The sequence below is a fragment of the Myxocyprinus asiaticus genome, chromosome 37 (assembly GCF_019703515.2).
Source record: "Myxocyprinus asiaticus isolate MX2 ecotype Aquarium Trade chromosome 37, UBuf_Myxa_2, whole genome shotgun sequence".
In the NCBI taxonomy this organism is placed as follows: domain Eukaryota; kingdom Metazoa; phylum Chordata; class Actinopteri; order Cypriniformes; family Catostomidae; genus Myxocyprinus; species Myxocyprinus asiaticus.
Genome location: NC_059380.1, coordinates 24,525,114 through 24,540,418, shown reverse-complemented (window position 1 = coordinate 24,540,418; position 15,305 = coordinate 24,525,114). Strand labels below are relative to the sequence as shown.

Genomic DNA, 15,305 nt, shown 5'->3' with positions numbered 1-15,305 from the left:
CATGTGTGTCATAATATATCACAATATCTATGATTTCTGATTAAAATTACATAAATAAACAGTACTGTGCAAAAGTCTTAGGCACATAAGGTGTTTCACAAAAGCATTTGTCTTAAGATGGTTATTTATATCTTCGGCTTTAGTGTGTCAGTAGGAAATATAAATGTTAGACTCCCAAACATTACTTTTGCAAATAGAAAAGATTAGAATAGAAGAACAGGGAGCCCTGTAACAGATGTCATGGCCCCCACAAAGCCCCCCACTGAACATTGTGTCAGTTTGAGATTACATAAAGATACAGAAGCAATTGAGACAGCCTAAATAGAAGAATTGTGGTGAATTCTCCAAGAAGCTTGGAACATCCTATCTGCCAACAACCAAGAAAAACGTCTTGGTTACTGATGTAACCTGTGTTCCCTGATGCAGGGAATGAGACATTGTGTCAATGTAGTGACACTAGGGGTTCACTCTTGAGAGTCCCAATCACCTTTGCTTTATTCAGAAAAGGCCAATGAAAACTGGCGAGTGGAATTTGCATGCCACTCTCTGCCCCGGACATACGGGTATAAAAGGAGATGGCATGCACCACTCATTCAGAGTTGTGCTGAGGAGCCGAGGAGAGTCCCAGCCATGTCAGCGGTCAGTTCAGCAACATGGTAGGAGGGACACAACGTCTCATTCCCTCCATCAGGGAACAGAGGTTACATCAGTAACGTCATGGTTACTGGTGTAACCTCCGTTCCCTGATGGAGGGAACGAGACGTTGGTGTCGATGTAGTGACACTAGGGGTCACTCTTGGGAGCCCGAGACACCTCTGGTCTTTGATAAAAGGCCAATGAAAATTGGCGAGTGGTATTTGCATGCCACTCCCCCGAACATACGGGTATAAAAGGAGCTGGTATGCAACCACTCATTCAGGTTTTACGCTGAGGAGCCGATATATGGTCCGGCCATTTCAGCGGGTAGTTCAGCGTTGTGGCAGGAGGGACCAATGTCTCGTTCCCTCCATCAGGGAACGGAGGTTACACCAGTAACCATGACGTTCCCTATCTGTCACTCACTCGACGTTGGTGTCGATGTAGTGACACTAGGGGTCCCTATACAAAACGCCACAAGGCTGAACTGTGTTACGTGAACTGGCGGTGTGTGGTGGGCAGACTTGCTGTGTGCCTCATAGCCAGCGCACCAGGTCGACACGTAACCTCCCCCAACATAGTTATGAGTGTCGAACGGCCCTTTTTGGGGACAAGTCGACTACCCAAAGATAGAGACGGGCTTAACCCAGTCGTGGCCTCTTTTCCCCTTCTCTTTTTCCACTCCCTAAAAAAAAGAAGGGGGATTATCTGACTGGGCCGCCAGGTCTAGTCGGGGGGTGTCCCTCCCAAGGGGAGGACACCGCGGAGACCACACCCAACCCCAGAGAGGGGGGGATATTTAAGTGGAAAAATACATCACATGGTCTTTCCAACCATGTGGAGAGTCTTCAAGGTAGATCCTGCCCAATGGGGGAGGAGGTACTACAAAATGGAGACTGGGGCAGAGGGGCTCTGCCCAAGGAAGACGCAGTTTGCCAGCAGGGAAACGAGCTAGCGGAAGATATAGATCGCATGGGGTTAGCCTTACAGGGAACCGCCACATGTGGAGCACCTGCCCCAGCACCGGGCTCTTAGCTAGCGCGTGTACTGGGCCGGCAGTGAGTTTCTCCGAAGACTCGACTGCCACAGGGCTCGGAGGAAATCAACCAGGGAACAACTTTTGTGAACACTACTGGGAATTAACAGCGCACATCTTCAGCTCAAAAGGAGGTGGGAGGCGCTATGTGCAAGCGATACACCCGGCCGGCTATCCCGGGCTTATCCGCTTGTGTTCGTGCCACTACCTGGGACGAAACCGGTTCCACCCGGAGGTTGTAGAACCTTGCAAAGGTGTTGGGTGTTGCCCAGCCCGCTGCTCTACAAATGTCTGTTAGAGAGGCACCTCTGGCCAGGGCCCAAGAAGCCGCTACACCACAGGTAGAATGGGCTCGTAGCCCTACCGGGGGCGTCATGTCTTGGGCAAGATATGCCATAGATATGGCATCAACGAGCCAGTGGGCGATCCTCTGCTTGGAGACAGCGCTTCCTTTCCGCTGTGCACCGAAGCAGACAAAGAGCTGCTCAGAGAGTCTAAAGCTCTGCGTGCGATCCAAATAGATGCGCAAAGTGCGCACCGGACACAGCAACGCCAGGGCTGGGTCTGCCTTCTCCTGTGGCAGCGCTTGCAGGTTCAGCACCTGGTCCCTAAAAGGAGTGGTGGGAACCTTGGGCACATAGCCCGGTCGGGGTCTCAGGATAACGTGAGAATAGCCCGGACCGAACTCTAGGCACGTTTTGCTGACAGAGAACGCTTGTAGGTCACCTACCCTCTTGATGGAAGTGAGCGCAGTCAGGAGGGCAGTCTTCAGGGAGAGTGCCTTAAGCTTGACTGACTGCAAAGGCTCAAAGGGGGCTCTCTGTAGGCCCTGAAGAACTACGGAGAGGTCCCATGAGGGAACGAAGAGCGGTCTGGAGGGATTCAACCTCCTAGCGCCTCTTAGGAACCTGATGATCAGGTCGTGCTTCCCTAAGGACTTACCGTCAACTGCGTCGTGGTGTGCTGCTATGGCAGCAACGTACACCTTCAAGGTGGAAGGGGACAGCCTCCCTTCCAACCTCTCCTGCAGGAAGGAAAACACTGATCCGACTGCGCATCTCTGGGGGTCTTCGTGTTGAGAAGAACACCACTTAGCGAACAGAGACCACTTCAAGGCATACAGGCACCTCGTAGAGGGGGCCCTAGCCTGAGTGATCGTGTCTACCACCACGGGTGGTAGGCCACCTAGGTCTTCCACGTCCCATCCAGGGGCCAGACATGGAGATTCCAGAGGTCTGGGCGCGGGTGCCAGAGGGTGCCCCGTCCCTGAGAAAGAAGGTCCTTCCTCAGGGGAATTTGCCAGGGGGGAGCTGTCGCGAGGAGTGTGAGGTCCGAGAACCATGTCTGGGTGGGCCAGTAGGGTGCTACCAGGACGACCTGCTCCTCATCCTCCCTGACTTTGCACAGTGTCTGTGCAAGTAGGCTCACTGGGGGAAACGCGTATTTGCGAATGCCAGGGGGCCAGCTGTGTGCCAGTGCGTCTATGCCGAGAGGAGCCTCGGTGAGGGCGTACCAGAGCGGGCAGTGGGAGGATTCTTGGGAGGCGAACAGGTCCACCTGAGCCTGACCGAATCGACTCCAAATCAGCTGGACCACCTGGGGGTGGAGTCTCCACTCTCCCCTGCGGGGAACCTGCCATGACAGCGTGTCCGCTGTAATGTTGAGGTTGCCTGGGATATGAGTGGCTCGCAGCGACTTGAGGTGCTGCTGACTCCGGAGGAGGAGACGGCGGGCGAGTTGTGACATACAGCGGGAGCGCAGACCGCCTTGGTGGTTGACATATGCTACCGCTGCCGTGCTGTCTGTCCGAACTAGCACGTGCTTGCCCTGGATCAATGGCCGGAACCTCCGCAGGGCGAGCAGAATTGCCAGTAACTCGAGGCAGTTGATGTGCCAACGCAGCCGCGGACCCATCCAGAGGCCGGTGGCTGCGTGCCCGTTGCAAGCAGCGCCCCAGCCTGTCTTGGAGGCGTCTGTCGTGACCACGATGCGCCTGGAGACCAGTTCTAGAGGAACACCTGCTTGTAGAAATGAGAGGTCGGTCCAAGGGCTGAAAAGACGGTGAGACGGCCTCATATGCATCAACCTGAGCGGGGTGGCCACCGCCGAGGATGCCATATGCCCCAGGAGCCTCTGAAAAAGTTTCAGTGGAACCGCTGTTTTCTGTTTGAACGCCTTCAAACAGGCCAGCACCGACTGGGCGCGCTCGTTCATAAGGCGCGCCGTCAGGGAGACCAAGTCCAACTCCAAACTGAGAAAAGAGATGCTCTGAACTGGGAGGAGCTTGCTCTTTTCCCAGTTGACCCGAAGCCCTAGTCGGCTGAGGTGCGAGAGCACCAGGTCCCTGTGTGCGCATAACACGTCTCGAGAGTGAGCTAAGATTAGCCAGTCGTCGAGAAAGTTGAGAATGCGAACACCTACCTCCCTAACGGGGCAAGGGCAGCCTCTGCGATCTTCGTAAAGACGCGAGGAGACAGGGACAGGCCGAAAGGGAGGACTTTGTACTGATACGCCCGACCCTCGAACGCGAACCGCAGGAAGGGTCTGTGTCGAGGAAGGATCGAGACGTGAAAGTACGCGTCCTTCAGGTCTACCGCCGCGAACCAATCCTGATGCCGGACGCTCGCTAAAATGCGTCTTTGCGTCAGCATCTTGAACGGGAGTCTGTGTAAAGCCCGGTTCAGTACTCGCAGGTCCAAGATTGGCCGCAACCCACCGCCTTTCTTTGGTATGATGAAGTAGGGGCTGTAAAACCCTTTCTTCACCTCGGCTGGAGGGACAGGTTCTATCGCGCCCTTCCAGAGGAGGGTAGCGATTTCCGCGCGCAGGGTAACAGTGTTTTCGCCCTTGACGAAGGTGAAGTGAGTACCTCTGAACCTGGGCGGGCGCCTGGCGAACTGAATCGTGTAGCCGAGTCGGACGGTCCGGATCAACCACCGCGACGGATTGGGAAGCGCAAGCCATGCGTCCAAATTCCGTGCGAGGGGGACCAAGGGGACAACGTCGTCGGACGTACCGGCAGGTGGGGCCTCGCGGCAGGGCGGAGTGCGAGGTGCCACTAGGGAGTCTAGGGACATCGAAGCACTTACCTGGCTCCTTGTGACCACCCCCGGAACAGCCTGGGACAGGGGAGGAAGAGGCCTGTCCTCGCGACCCGTTGAGGCTGTCACATCGGGGTTGGATTTGTCCCACAGCTGGGCGCTCGGGGCGAAAAGGGCACCGCTGGAGCGCCAATCCTGCAAGATATAACCCGTGGACGGTAGTCGTGGTGACGACCGTACACACCGGGTATGTGACCCAGGGAGGAAGGAAGCCGCTCTTTTGTTGAACTGTTGGGTACCGCAGCCACTTGGGCGTGCGGCGAAATCAAACGAAAAGGCAACAAAAGATTTTCCACCCGGCCCTCCACCGGGGGATGGAGTGGTCTTTCTACCAGCTCCAGGTGAGTGGGTTCCCTTGTCCCTGGGTTGCCCGTCTCAGGGGCGCCTCGAAGACCTCCGTGGGTTCTTCGGTGCCGGCTGTGAGACAGGTGGCGTCGGCTTCCTGCGGTGAGCTCCACGCCGGGGCCGGGCCGGATGGGCGGGCTGCGGTGGAGCCGATGCAGTCACCGCAGGGGGACGCCCTTGGTGACAAGCAGACGGGGTGCGGGGTCTTGAGCCGCGCCGGGGCAGGATGTGCCGGATTGCCTCCGTCTGCTGCTTTACCGTCGAGAACTGCTGGGCAAAGTCCTCAACGGTGTCGCCAAATAGGCCCGCCTGGGAAATGGGGGCAGCAAGGAACCGTGTCTTGTCGGCCTCGCCCATCTTGACCAGGTTGAGCCACAGGTGGCGCTCCTGGACCACTAGTGTGGCCATCGTCCGCCCGAGAGACCGCGCTGTGACCTTCATCGCCCGGAGGGCGAGGTCGGTCACCGAGCGCAGTTCCTGCATCAAATCTGGGGCGGAACTACCCTCGTGCAGTTCTTTCAGTGCCTTGGCTTGATGGACCTGCAGGAGAGCCGTGGCGTGCAGGGCAGAGGCGGCTTGTCCAGCAGCGCTGTAGGCCTTGGCCGTCAGGGACGGCGTGAGCCTACAGGGCTTGAACGGGAGCTTAGGGCGTCCACGCCAGGTGGCGGCGCTCTGCGGGCATAAGTGCACTGCGAGCGCCTTATCCACCGGGGGAATCGCCGTATAGCCCCTGGCCGCCCCGCCATCGAGAGTAGTGAGAGCGGGGGAACTGCGGAGTCGGGGTCGGCCAGTAAAAGGTGCCTCCCACGACTTCGTCAGCTTCTCATGCACCTCCGGGAAGAATGGCACTGGAGCGGGGCGCGGCCGCCCGGGAAAGCATGTCCGTCATTTCGGCGTCAGCCTGTAACTGGGCGACCGTCCCCGAAGGGGGAAGCCCAGCTGAGGCTTCTGCGTCCGACTGGACAAGCCCGCTCTCTGATGCTGCGCTCGAAAGCTCATCATCTTCGCGGGCCTCGAACGAGAAGCCAGACTCGCCGTGTGACGAGCCGGCGAACTCATCCGGAAGCCCGATTGGGGCAAACGAGTGTGCTGGGGAATGGGAGGTCCGCGGGGGGATACCCGGCGGAGGCGATCCCATTGAGGTCCCCAAATCGCCCCCAGCGCCAGCCGCGCTGACCTCAAACCCATAGGTAGGAGGACCAAGGCGGGGAGCCGCTGGGGTGGCTTGCTTTCTTAGAAAAGCAAGCCGCGACCGCAACGTTGCCATGGTCATGTTCTCGCAGTGAGAACATGAGCCATTCATAAACGCTGCCTCCATGTGGGTCGCGCCCAGACACGAGAGACAGCGATCATGACCATCCGAAGTTGAGAGAAAACGACTGCAACCAGGAATAACACACGAACGGAAAGGCATCTTTAAAAAGACGCGTCTTTAAAAAGACGTTCCGTGTGTGCGCTCTTTTAGAGAAATATATACTCTTTTAGAGGGGAAAAGTGCTCTTTCAGAAAATATACTCTCTAGTTTTTCTGCCGAAGCGCCCAGGGGCGTTCTCTGCAGTGCACCAGTGCAGAGGAGGGAGAAGCCTCTGAAATGCGCCGTCAGATCCAGCAGAGGTGAATGAACAGTGCTATTCAGCTCAATGAGCATGACCGTTCGGCTCCGAAGAGAAAATCTGAATGAGTGGTTGCATACCAGCTCCTTTTATACCCGTATGTTCGGGGGAGTGGCATGCAAATACCACTCGCCAATTTTCATTGGCCTTTTATCAAAGACCAGAGGTGTCTCAGGCTCCCAAGAGTGACCCCTAGTGTCACTACATCGACACCAACGTCGAGTGAGTGACAGATAGGGAACCAAGACGTTCCCTGTCTGCCACTCACTCGACGTTGTGTCGATATAGTGACACTAGGGGTTCCTATATGAAACGCTGCCCCGAGGGGGAGTACTGCCACCAAGGATGCCATATGCCCCAGGAGCCTCTGAAATTGTTTCACTGGCACCGCTGCCTTCCACCCGAAGGTTCTCAGGCAGGCCAGCACTGACTGTGCATGCTCGTTCGTAAGGCATGCCATCATGGTGACTGAGTCCAACTCCATACCGAGAAAAGAGATGCTCTGCGCAGGGGAGAGCTTGCTCTTTTCCCAGTTGACCTGAAGCCCCAGTCGGTCGAGGTGCCGAAGCACAAGGTCCCTGTGCACACACAATAGATCTCGCGAGTGAGCAAGGATCAGCCAGTCGTCGAGATAATTGAGGATGCGAATGCCCTTCTCCCTTAGCGGGGCCAGGGCAGCCTCTGCAACTTTGGTTAAGACACGAGGAGACAGGGACAGACTGAAAGGGAGGACCTTGTACTTGTACTGACCTTGTATGCTCATCCCTCAAAGGCAAACCGAAGAAAGGGTCTGTGTTGAGGAAGGATCAATACGTGAAATTATGCGTCCTTCAGGTCGACGGCCACGAACCAATCCTGATGTCGTACAGACGTCATGATGCGCTTCTGCATCAACATCTTGAATGGAAGCCTGTGTAAGGCTTTGTTCAAGGCACGCAGATCCAGAATTGGGCGCAACCCCCTCCTCCCCCCTTGGGCACGATAAAATAAGGGCTGTAAAATACCTTGTGCGACTCAGCTAAGTGTCGCCCCAGTGGGACGATTGGATTTATCACACCCAGGGTAGCAGACACCCCACTGGGAAGATTGTCTGGGGGAGGCATGCTGCCCCATGAGCCTGCAACAGTGGGTGGTGGCTGGGGCAGGCGAGTGGCCCCAAGAATCACCGTACTTACCTGTTTGCCGGCTTTCTTTTGACGGAAAACGAGGGAACATGAGATACTTGCTTATTGACCAGAAAGACTTTCTGTGCCAAGGTGGACAGCTTCTGGCCCAGGGTGCGCGCCGTGACTTTCATTGTCCGTAGATCGAGGTCGGTCGTGGTACACAATTTCTGCAAAAGCCCTGGGTGGGTCCTACCCTCGTGCAGATCTTTAAGCACCTTGTCCTGGTGGACCTGCAGGATAGCCATGGCGTGCAGGCCACTAGTGACGAAGAAAACGTACACGCCATGGAAGGGAGCCTTGGTCAGTTCCTCCAGGTGGCTGCGCCCTGCGGGCATAAATGCACCGCTACAGCTCGCTCTACCTGGGGAAGCTCGACGTATCCCTTAGCCGCTCCGCCATCAAGGGTAGTTAGGGTGGACGAGCCAGTGAAGCATGTACGGGCAGAGAAAGGTGCCTTTCATGAATTCATGAGCTACTCGTGCACTTCTGGGAAGAAGGGCACCGGGGCGGGGCACAGCCGTGAGTCGTGCTCCGAGCCCAGAAACCAATCATCCAGGCGGGAATGCTCAGGGCAGGGCGGAGGGTTCCACTCAAGCCTGATGTTCATGGCCGCCTGGTCAAGCACGGCTGCCAACTCAGCGTCTGCCTCATCCTGAGCTCTACCACCCAAGAGCAGGAGCTCAGAAGATTCATCCGCTTCCAAAAGCAGTCACCCTCCAATGCTGCGACCGATAACTCATCCTTGTTGCGAGCTCTGAATGAGCCATTAAATCCACCCTGATCACTCATCCTCGGTGCTCGCCGACGCAGCCGCCTGAGTCTCAGCCCAGGACAGACTGGGTCGGAAAGCAGCCATGGTGGCTCTCTGCTTAACGAAGAAGGAAGAGAGCCGCAACCGCAACATTCTCATGGGCATGTGGTGGTCACACCGAATATTGATTTAACTTTTTATGTTTACTGGACTTTGTATAACATTAAGTGATAAATGAAAACTATTTACATATGTCATTATTTTTGAAGGTATCCTCGCTATGCAGCATTTTTCACGAGTGCCTAAAACTTTTGCACAGTACTGTATATTTTACTATATTGTAATAATATATTGTGGTGCATTACAAAATTTTCTGATTTCTTTATCAGCAAGCACATTCCCACATTTACAAAAACTCATTCAGTTATTGCACAATTAGTCGTTAGTAGTACATGAGGTTAAATAAAGCTCCAACTTACAACTTCCTAACAGGGTCCCAACAAACAGCACACAAGCTAATTGAATCAGTTTAAAGGGCACTGCCGAACTTAGATACTTTTCTGGTATCTCGTTATAGAGAAGCCGCACATGTGCATCGGTTTCAGCAGAGGGAGCCATTCTCTCACAATTAAAAAGCGACATATCTGCTAGAGTGCCAAAGATTTTTTGACTTTAAAACCATTTGATTTGGATGGATGTGTTATGATGTTGAATAAAAAAATTTTACCTATAAATTATTACATTAATTAATTTTTAAAGCTAATTTTGCTAGTACCATCTTCAAATTTGAAACATAGCTTGGTAAGACTTAGGGCTTTATCCTGTTGTGTTTTTAGGTGCCTATACCACAGCATTGTGTATTTATGATTTATTTTATTTATTTTTTTATTTGTTATTTTGTGTTTGCTTTCTAAAGATACCTTGATTATGTGTGTAGTCAGAGGGACTCATGAGCAGTAAAGCTTTTATTTTGGGTATGTCATTTACCCCATTCCTTACCAAAGTGGGGGTGCTTGGAAAGGGGTTACCCTATAAAATATGATCCATGTGGTAACATCTAAACTAACTGGTTTGATTTTTAAAGTCAAACATATAATTTAACATTATTGAATCAATAGGAATGAATACATTAAGTTACACTAACAAAACCCATTTTAAGGGTTAGATCAGGTAGAAATAGCTTCTTAAGGTAACAATTGCAGGTTTCCACTTTTTATAGTGAGTGTATGATGTTTCATAACACAATAAGAATACAGTTATACAGAAAAATTGCCAGTCCCTATATTATACTAAAAAGCTTTAAACTGTATACCATAACAGATTTTGATGTAATCACTGTTTCAAATTTTGGAGTTGTTGGGTATGTTTTTTTTGTTGTTGTTGTTGTTGTTTGTTTGTTTGTTTTTTTCATGTTCAGTATTTTGTTCAGTGTTACCTAACTAAACTTTATTTTCAGTGTAGACAGGCTGACACAATGCTTGTATTATGAAATACTGCATTAAAATGTAAATGTTGCATTGCAGAGGAATGCACAGGGGTATTTTTACCCTCACATTTTAAATACCTGGAGCATTTTTGCCATTTTCAGTGGCAATTATGCCTTTAATTTCTGACCCTACACTGAAACCCCCCCCCCCCCCCCCCAAAAAAAACCATATATATGGAGAGTCACGTGACACCATGTGAGGATCGGACATGTGAATGGTGAGCTCTGCACACTTTGCTAGTTTTAACACTTTTAATGATATAAACCGGTGAGATTCGATACACTCTGTTTCATAACTATTCTAGGAGGACAATATGTCAAAGAATTCAAAATCCTTGGGCTCTGGAGACATTAAAAGACACTTACATGCTCAAGCTGATACCCCCGAGAGGGCCGCAAGCCAGGGAGTCGATTTGTTCGGGGAAGTGCGAGAAGAGCAGCAAGAGATGTTGAACGTGTCAGCAATGCTGACGAAGGTCGTTGCTGACTTGGAGGATCTTGCTGTAATACGTCAATCGATCACTGCCATGGAGGAGAAGTTCTCTGAGATGGTTACAAGAGTGGGGGATGTCGAGAAACGTGAGGCGAGGAGTAAAGAAAGGCTTTCTTGGAAAAACCACAGCATTTTCTTGTTCCCAGACTTTGCGGATTCGACGAGAGAAACGTGATCGATTCAAGGAATGCAAGAATCTTTTACACCAACGGAAGGTCGCTTTTGCATTGATATTCCCGATCAAATTGAGAATAGATGCTAAGGAGGGCCGTAAAACATTCACATGCCCACATCAAGCGACATCCTTCATAAAGTCAATGGAGTAAGTTATTTTGTGGTACTCATATTGCAGCCAAGTGGACCGACTCACTGATCATTGACTTGACTGTTTGAGGAAACTGAGCGTTTTTTTTTTTTTTGTGCTGGTTCCGCCTAGTGGCTGGAGTTTATTTTGCAGAGTGGCACACCTTCGGGACAGTTCTGTGGATGAATCTACACGCTCTTTGAGTTTGTTCCGCCTATTGACTGGTTTGTTTTATAGATTATCTTTTGCTGTGTAATTCTGTTTTACCAAATTTTTATAGAAACACTGGACTTGAACAAACCGACAGGAAAGTTGTCGCGGGGGTCCTCGTAGGCGTACATGGACTGTTTGAGTTTGAAGGGAAGGACGCCAGTTGGCAGTGTCATGCATGGGGTTAATGCGCACAATTTTCTTTTTTCTGTTTGTTTTGTTCTGGGGATGTTCAGGTTTTAATGGTCACACCAATGTTGGAATGTGGTCTTTATAATCTTGTTTTTGACACACAATCTATTTTTTCTTATATGTCAAAATGTCAAATGTTAATTTGAGTGGATTGTCTCTCTCCACGTGGAATGTGAATGGGTTGGGGCACCCCATGAAAAGAAGGAAGGTTATTTCTCTTCTTAGGCGTAAGAAATGTGATATAGTGTTTCTTCAAGAAACGCACCTTTCTCCGCAGGAAGCGGAAAAATTTGGAACGATATGGGGTGGGCATTTTTTTTTATTGTGCTGGTTCGAGTAAGAGCAGGGGAGTAATTACACTAATAAGTAAACATCTACAATTCAGATGTCTCAAACAGAGTAAAGATAAATTAGGAAGAGTCATTATTGTTTTAGCTGAAATTCAGGGGCAAAGTCTTATTTTGGCTAATATTTATGCACCTAACGTGGATGATCAGGGCTTTTTTTAAATCTTGAAGGGATGTTGCAAGCCGCTGACACCCCTCATGATATAATATTGGGAGGAGACTTTAATCTTTTGATGGACTCAGTCCTTGATCATAGTGAAGCAAAAGTGTGCAAGCCCCCTAGAGCAACACTGATGCTTCACAGGATATGTAAAAATCTTGGTCTTACATATATTTGGAGACTTTTGAACCCATCTGGTAGGTACTCTAAATTTTTTTCCATCAGTCCATAAGATTTACATATATATATATATATATATATATATATATATATATATATATATATATATAAATCCCTAATTTCATCTGTTGTTGATTGCTCAATTGGAAACATTTTAGTCTCAGATCATACCCTGGTGTGTTTAGAGGCGTTGCCACATACGGAGAAAAAGAAATCACATAGTTGGTGTTTTAATGTATCCTTTTTGCAAAATCCTGAATTCCAACAAATGCTAAAGACTGAAATCAGTGTCTATATGGAGACCAACTGGTCCTCAGTATCCTCTGTGGGTGTGGCTTGGGAGGCACTTAAGGCGTTTCTTAGGGGCCGGATCATACAGTATGCCTCATTCACCAAAAAATCCAAAGCACAAGAACTCGTGAAATTGGAAGGGAATATTAAAAGTGCAGAGGCAGAGCTGAAGTGCCGAATGTTGTCTAATGGCCTCAGAGAATTGACCCGATTGAAATACAGATATAATACTATTTTGTCACGGAAGGTGGAGTTTTGGCTATTCAGGGCAAGGCAGTCATACTCTGAGTCAGGGGACAAAGCAGGAAAGCTTCTGGCTAGATATATAAAACAGAGAGAGTCTTTTTCTACCATTCCCTCAGTGAAATCTGCTGGTGGTGAAATATTTATCTCAGCCATTGATATTAATAATTATTTTAAATTATTCTATCTTGATCTCTATAGTTCCATGTCTTTGTCTACTGAAGAGGATATTAGAAACTTTGTGGAACCATTAGAACTTCCTAAACTGACGACTGAGCAGAGCAAAAAATATTTCTTGATTCTGAGATAACCTTGGAAGAGCTTGGCGAGGTAATTAAGGCCTTGCCTTCAGGCACTGAATCATTAAAGAATGGAAAGTGTCCGACACAAGCCCAGATCAGTCTGATTCTTAAAAAGGACAAAGATCCAAGTGAGTGTAAGAGTTACCATCCAATTTCCCTGATCCAGCTAAACGTTAAAATATTGTCAAAAATTTTGGCTAACCGATTAAGTTAAGTTATGACATCTCTTATACATATAGATCTTGTGGGTTTATTCGGGGCCATAACTCTTCTGATAACATTAGGCATTTCATCAATATCATGTGGTCAATGGCGAATGATCAGACTCCGGTCGGTGCCATCTAACTTGATTGATATGGTAGAATGGGATTATCTTTTTAAGATTTTGGAAATGTATGGGTTCGGGAATACTTTTATTGGGTGGATTAAGTTACTTTTTAGACATCCGGTAGCAGCAGTTCAAACGAATGGATTAATTTCCGATTATTTTACTCTGGATGGGGCACCCGGCAGGCTTGCCCTCTTTCCCCCTTATTGTTCTCTCTTGCTCTGGAACCATTAGCAGCCGCGATATGATAGGAGGAGGATTTTCCAGGGGTGGAGGTGGGTGGCGTGGCGCATAAGCTTTTGCTTTATGCAGATGATATTTTATTATTTGTCTCCAACCCTACTAGATCTATGCCTTGCGTCCACAGAATTATTAATTCCTTTTCTAAGTTCTCAGGATACAGAGTGAATTGGTCTAAATCTGAAGCTTTGGCTCTGACAGAGTACTGCCCGGTAACGGCTTTTCAGCCAGGCGCCTTCCAGTGGCACAACAGGGCATTAAGTATTTGGGTATTTTATTCCCAGCAATTTTTTGTGATTTAGTTAGAGTTAATTTTGACCCTTTAATAAAAATGTTTTTGAGCGATGTGGGCAGGTGGGCTTCATTACATTTATCTATGATTTGGAAGGTTAATGTTATTAAAATGAATTTTATTCAAAAATTCAGTTACCTGCTACAATCTCTCCCTATAAACTACCGTTCAAAAGTTTGGGGTCACTTGCCTGAAATGTTTCTCATGATCTTAAAAACCTTTTGATCTGAAGGCATATGCTTAAATGTTTGAAATTAGTTATGTAGGCAAAAATATAATTGTGCCAACATATTAATTTATTTAATTACAAAACTAAAATTTTATTTAAAAAGAAAAGTTTTTGAAATGGATGACTTGGACCAAATAATTAAGAAAAGCAGCCACTAAGTGCCCAACATAGATGGGAACTCCTGCAATACTGTTTAAAAAGCATCCCAGGGTGATACCTCAAGAAATTGGTCGAGAAAATGCCAAAAGTAAATTTCTGCAAACTCTAGGCAAAGTGTGGCCACTTTGAAGATGATAAAATATAACATAGTTTTGATTTATTATGAATTTTTTTAGTCACAACATAATTCCCATAATTCCATTTCTATTATTCCATAGTTGTGATTCCAAAATTGTTTATCATATACAAAAAGTAAATATGTCCTTCAAATTAAACTTTGGAATGTACTAATAGGGCTATTATTATGCATAGGTCCAACAATATGCAAAGTTATTTTATGTTTTCTGAATGTTCTTGAATTACAATAGTTTTATGCACTCAGCAGCCAATCATTCAACACATTGTAGTTGGCCTTCTAGAGTATTTTGCACCTAGGCCCACGCATGCCTTGCGCCGGCCTTGTTTACGAAAATTAACAATGATTATCATTACTATATTAATACCCAATGTGGTACAGATATCGTCTCAGATTACATGAGTAATCTCGCAACACACACGGAACATGCAAAATTGAAGGTGGAAAAAAAGGTTTATGCTGCAGAGTTCTGCACCAAGTCATTATGCTGCATCAGATGTTATGTTATCCCTTATTTGTATTAGATAAAGCATGGAACATTAGTTATTTTACAGTATATTTCTGTTTGCATATGCAGCCACACATATAAGCCAAACATCCTTGGTCCTAAATGCATGTGACTCTAGTGCTCAAGTCTGGCATATGTCTGTGCCGTCTAAATTAGGAACATTCAGTAAAAACTTTGAATAATTTTTATTTATAGTTTTATAGTTTTTAAATTAATTATGAATCATTCCAAAATAATCGAATTGGATAGAATCAAATCGTGAACAAATTTCAGATTTCACAATGCAGCGTTTGGTATAGAAATGTAGGGGGTTTTACACTTGGTTACTTCATGCATTTTTACTGATTGGATTGCAATCCGATTGAATAAGCACATTCCATTAACACTTGGTCACATATATGTTTCTCTGCCAAACGGATATAAATCTGATCTTCAATTCCCACACTATATGCAAACAAAACAGGCATTATGCCAATGCCAGACAGTGAATTTAAAAGATGTGATTTATTATTTGATTCCAAGTGACTTTAATATGTGCACGTATCTATGTGTTTGCA

The 15,305-nt window shown here is 48.1% G+C and overlaps 1 protein-coding gene across 3 annotated transcripts in view; it reads right to left on the bottom strand.

Annotated features, from left to right (window-relative positions):
* Positions 1-15,305, bottom strand: part of LOC127428170 (adhesion G protein-coupled receptor L4-like) — a 60,847-nt gene that overhangs the window by 31,267 nt on the left and 14,275 nt on the right. The gene's annotated exons all lie outside the window — the stretch shown is intronic.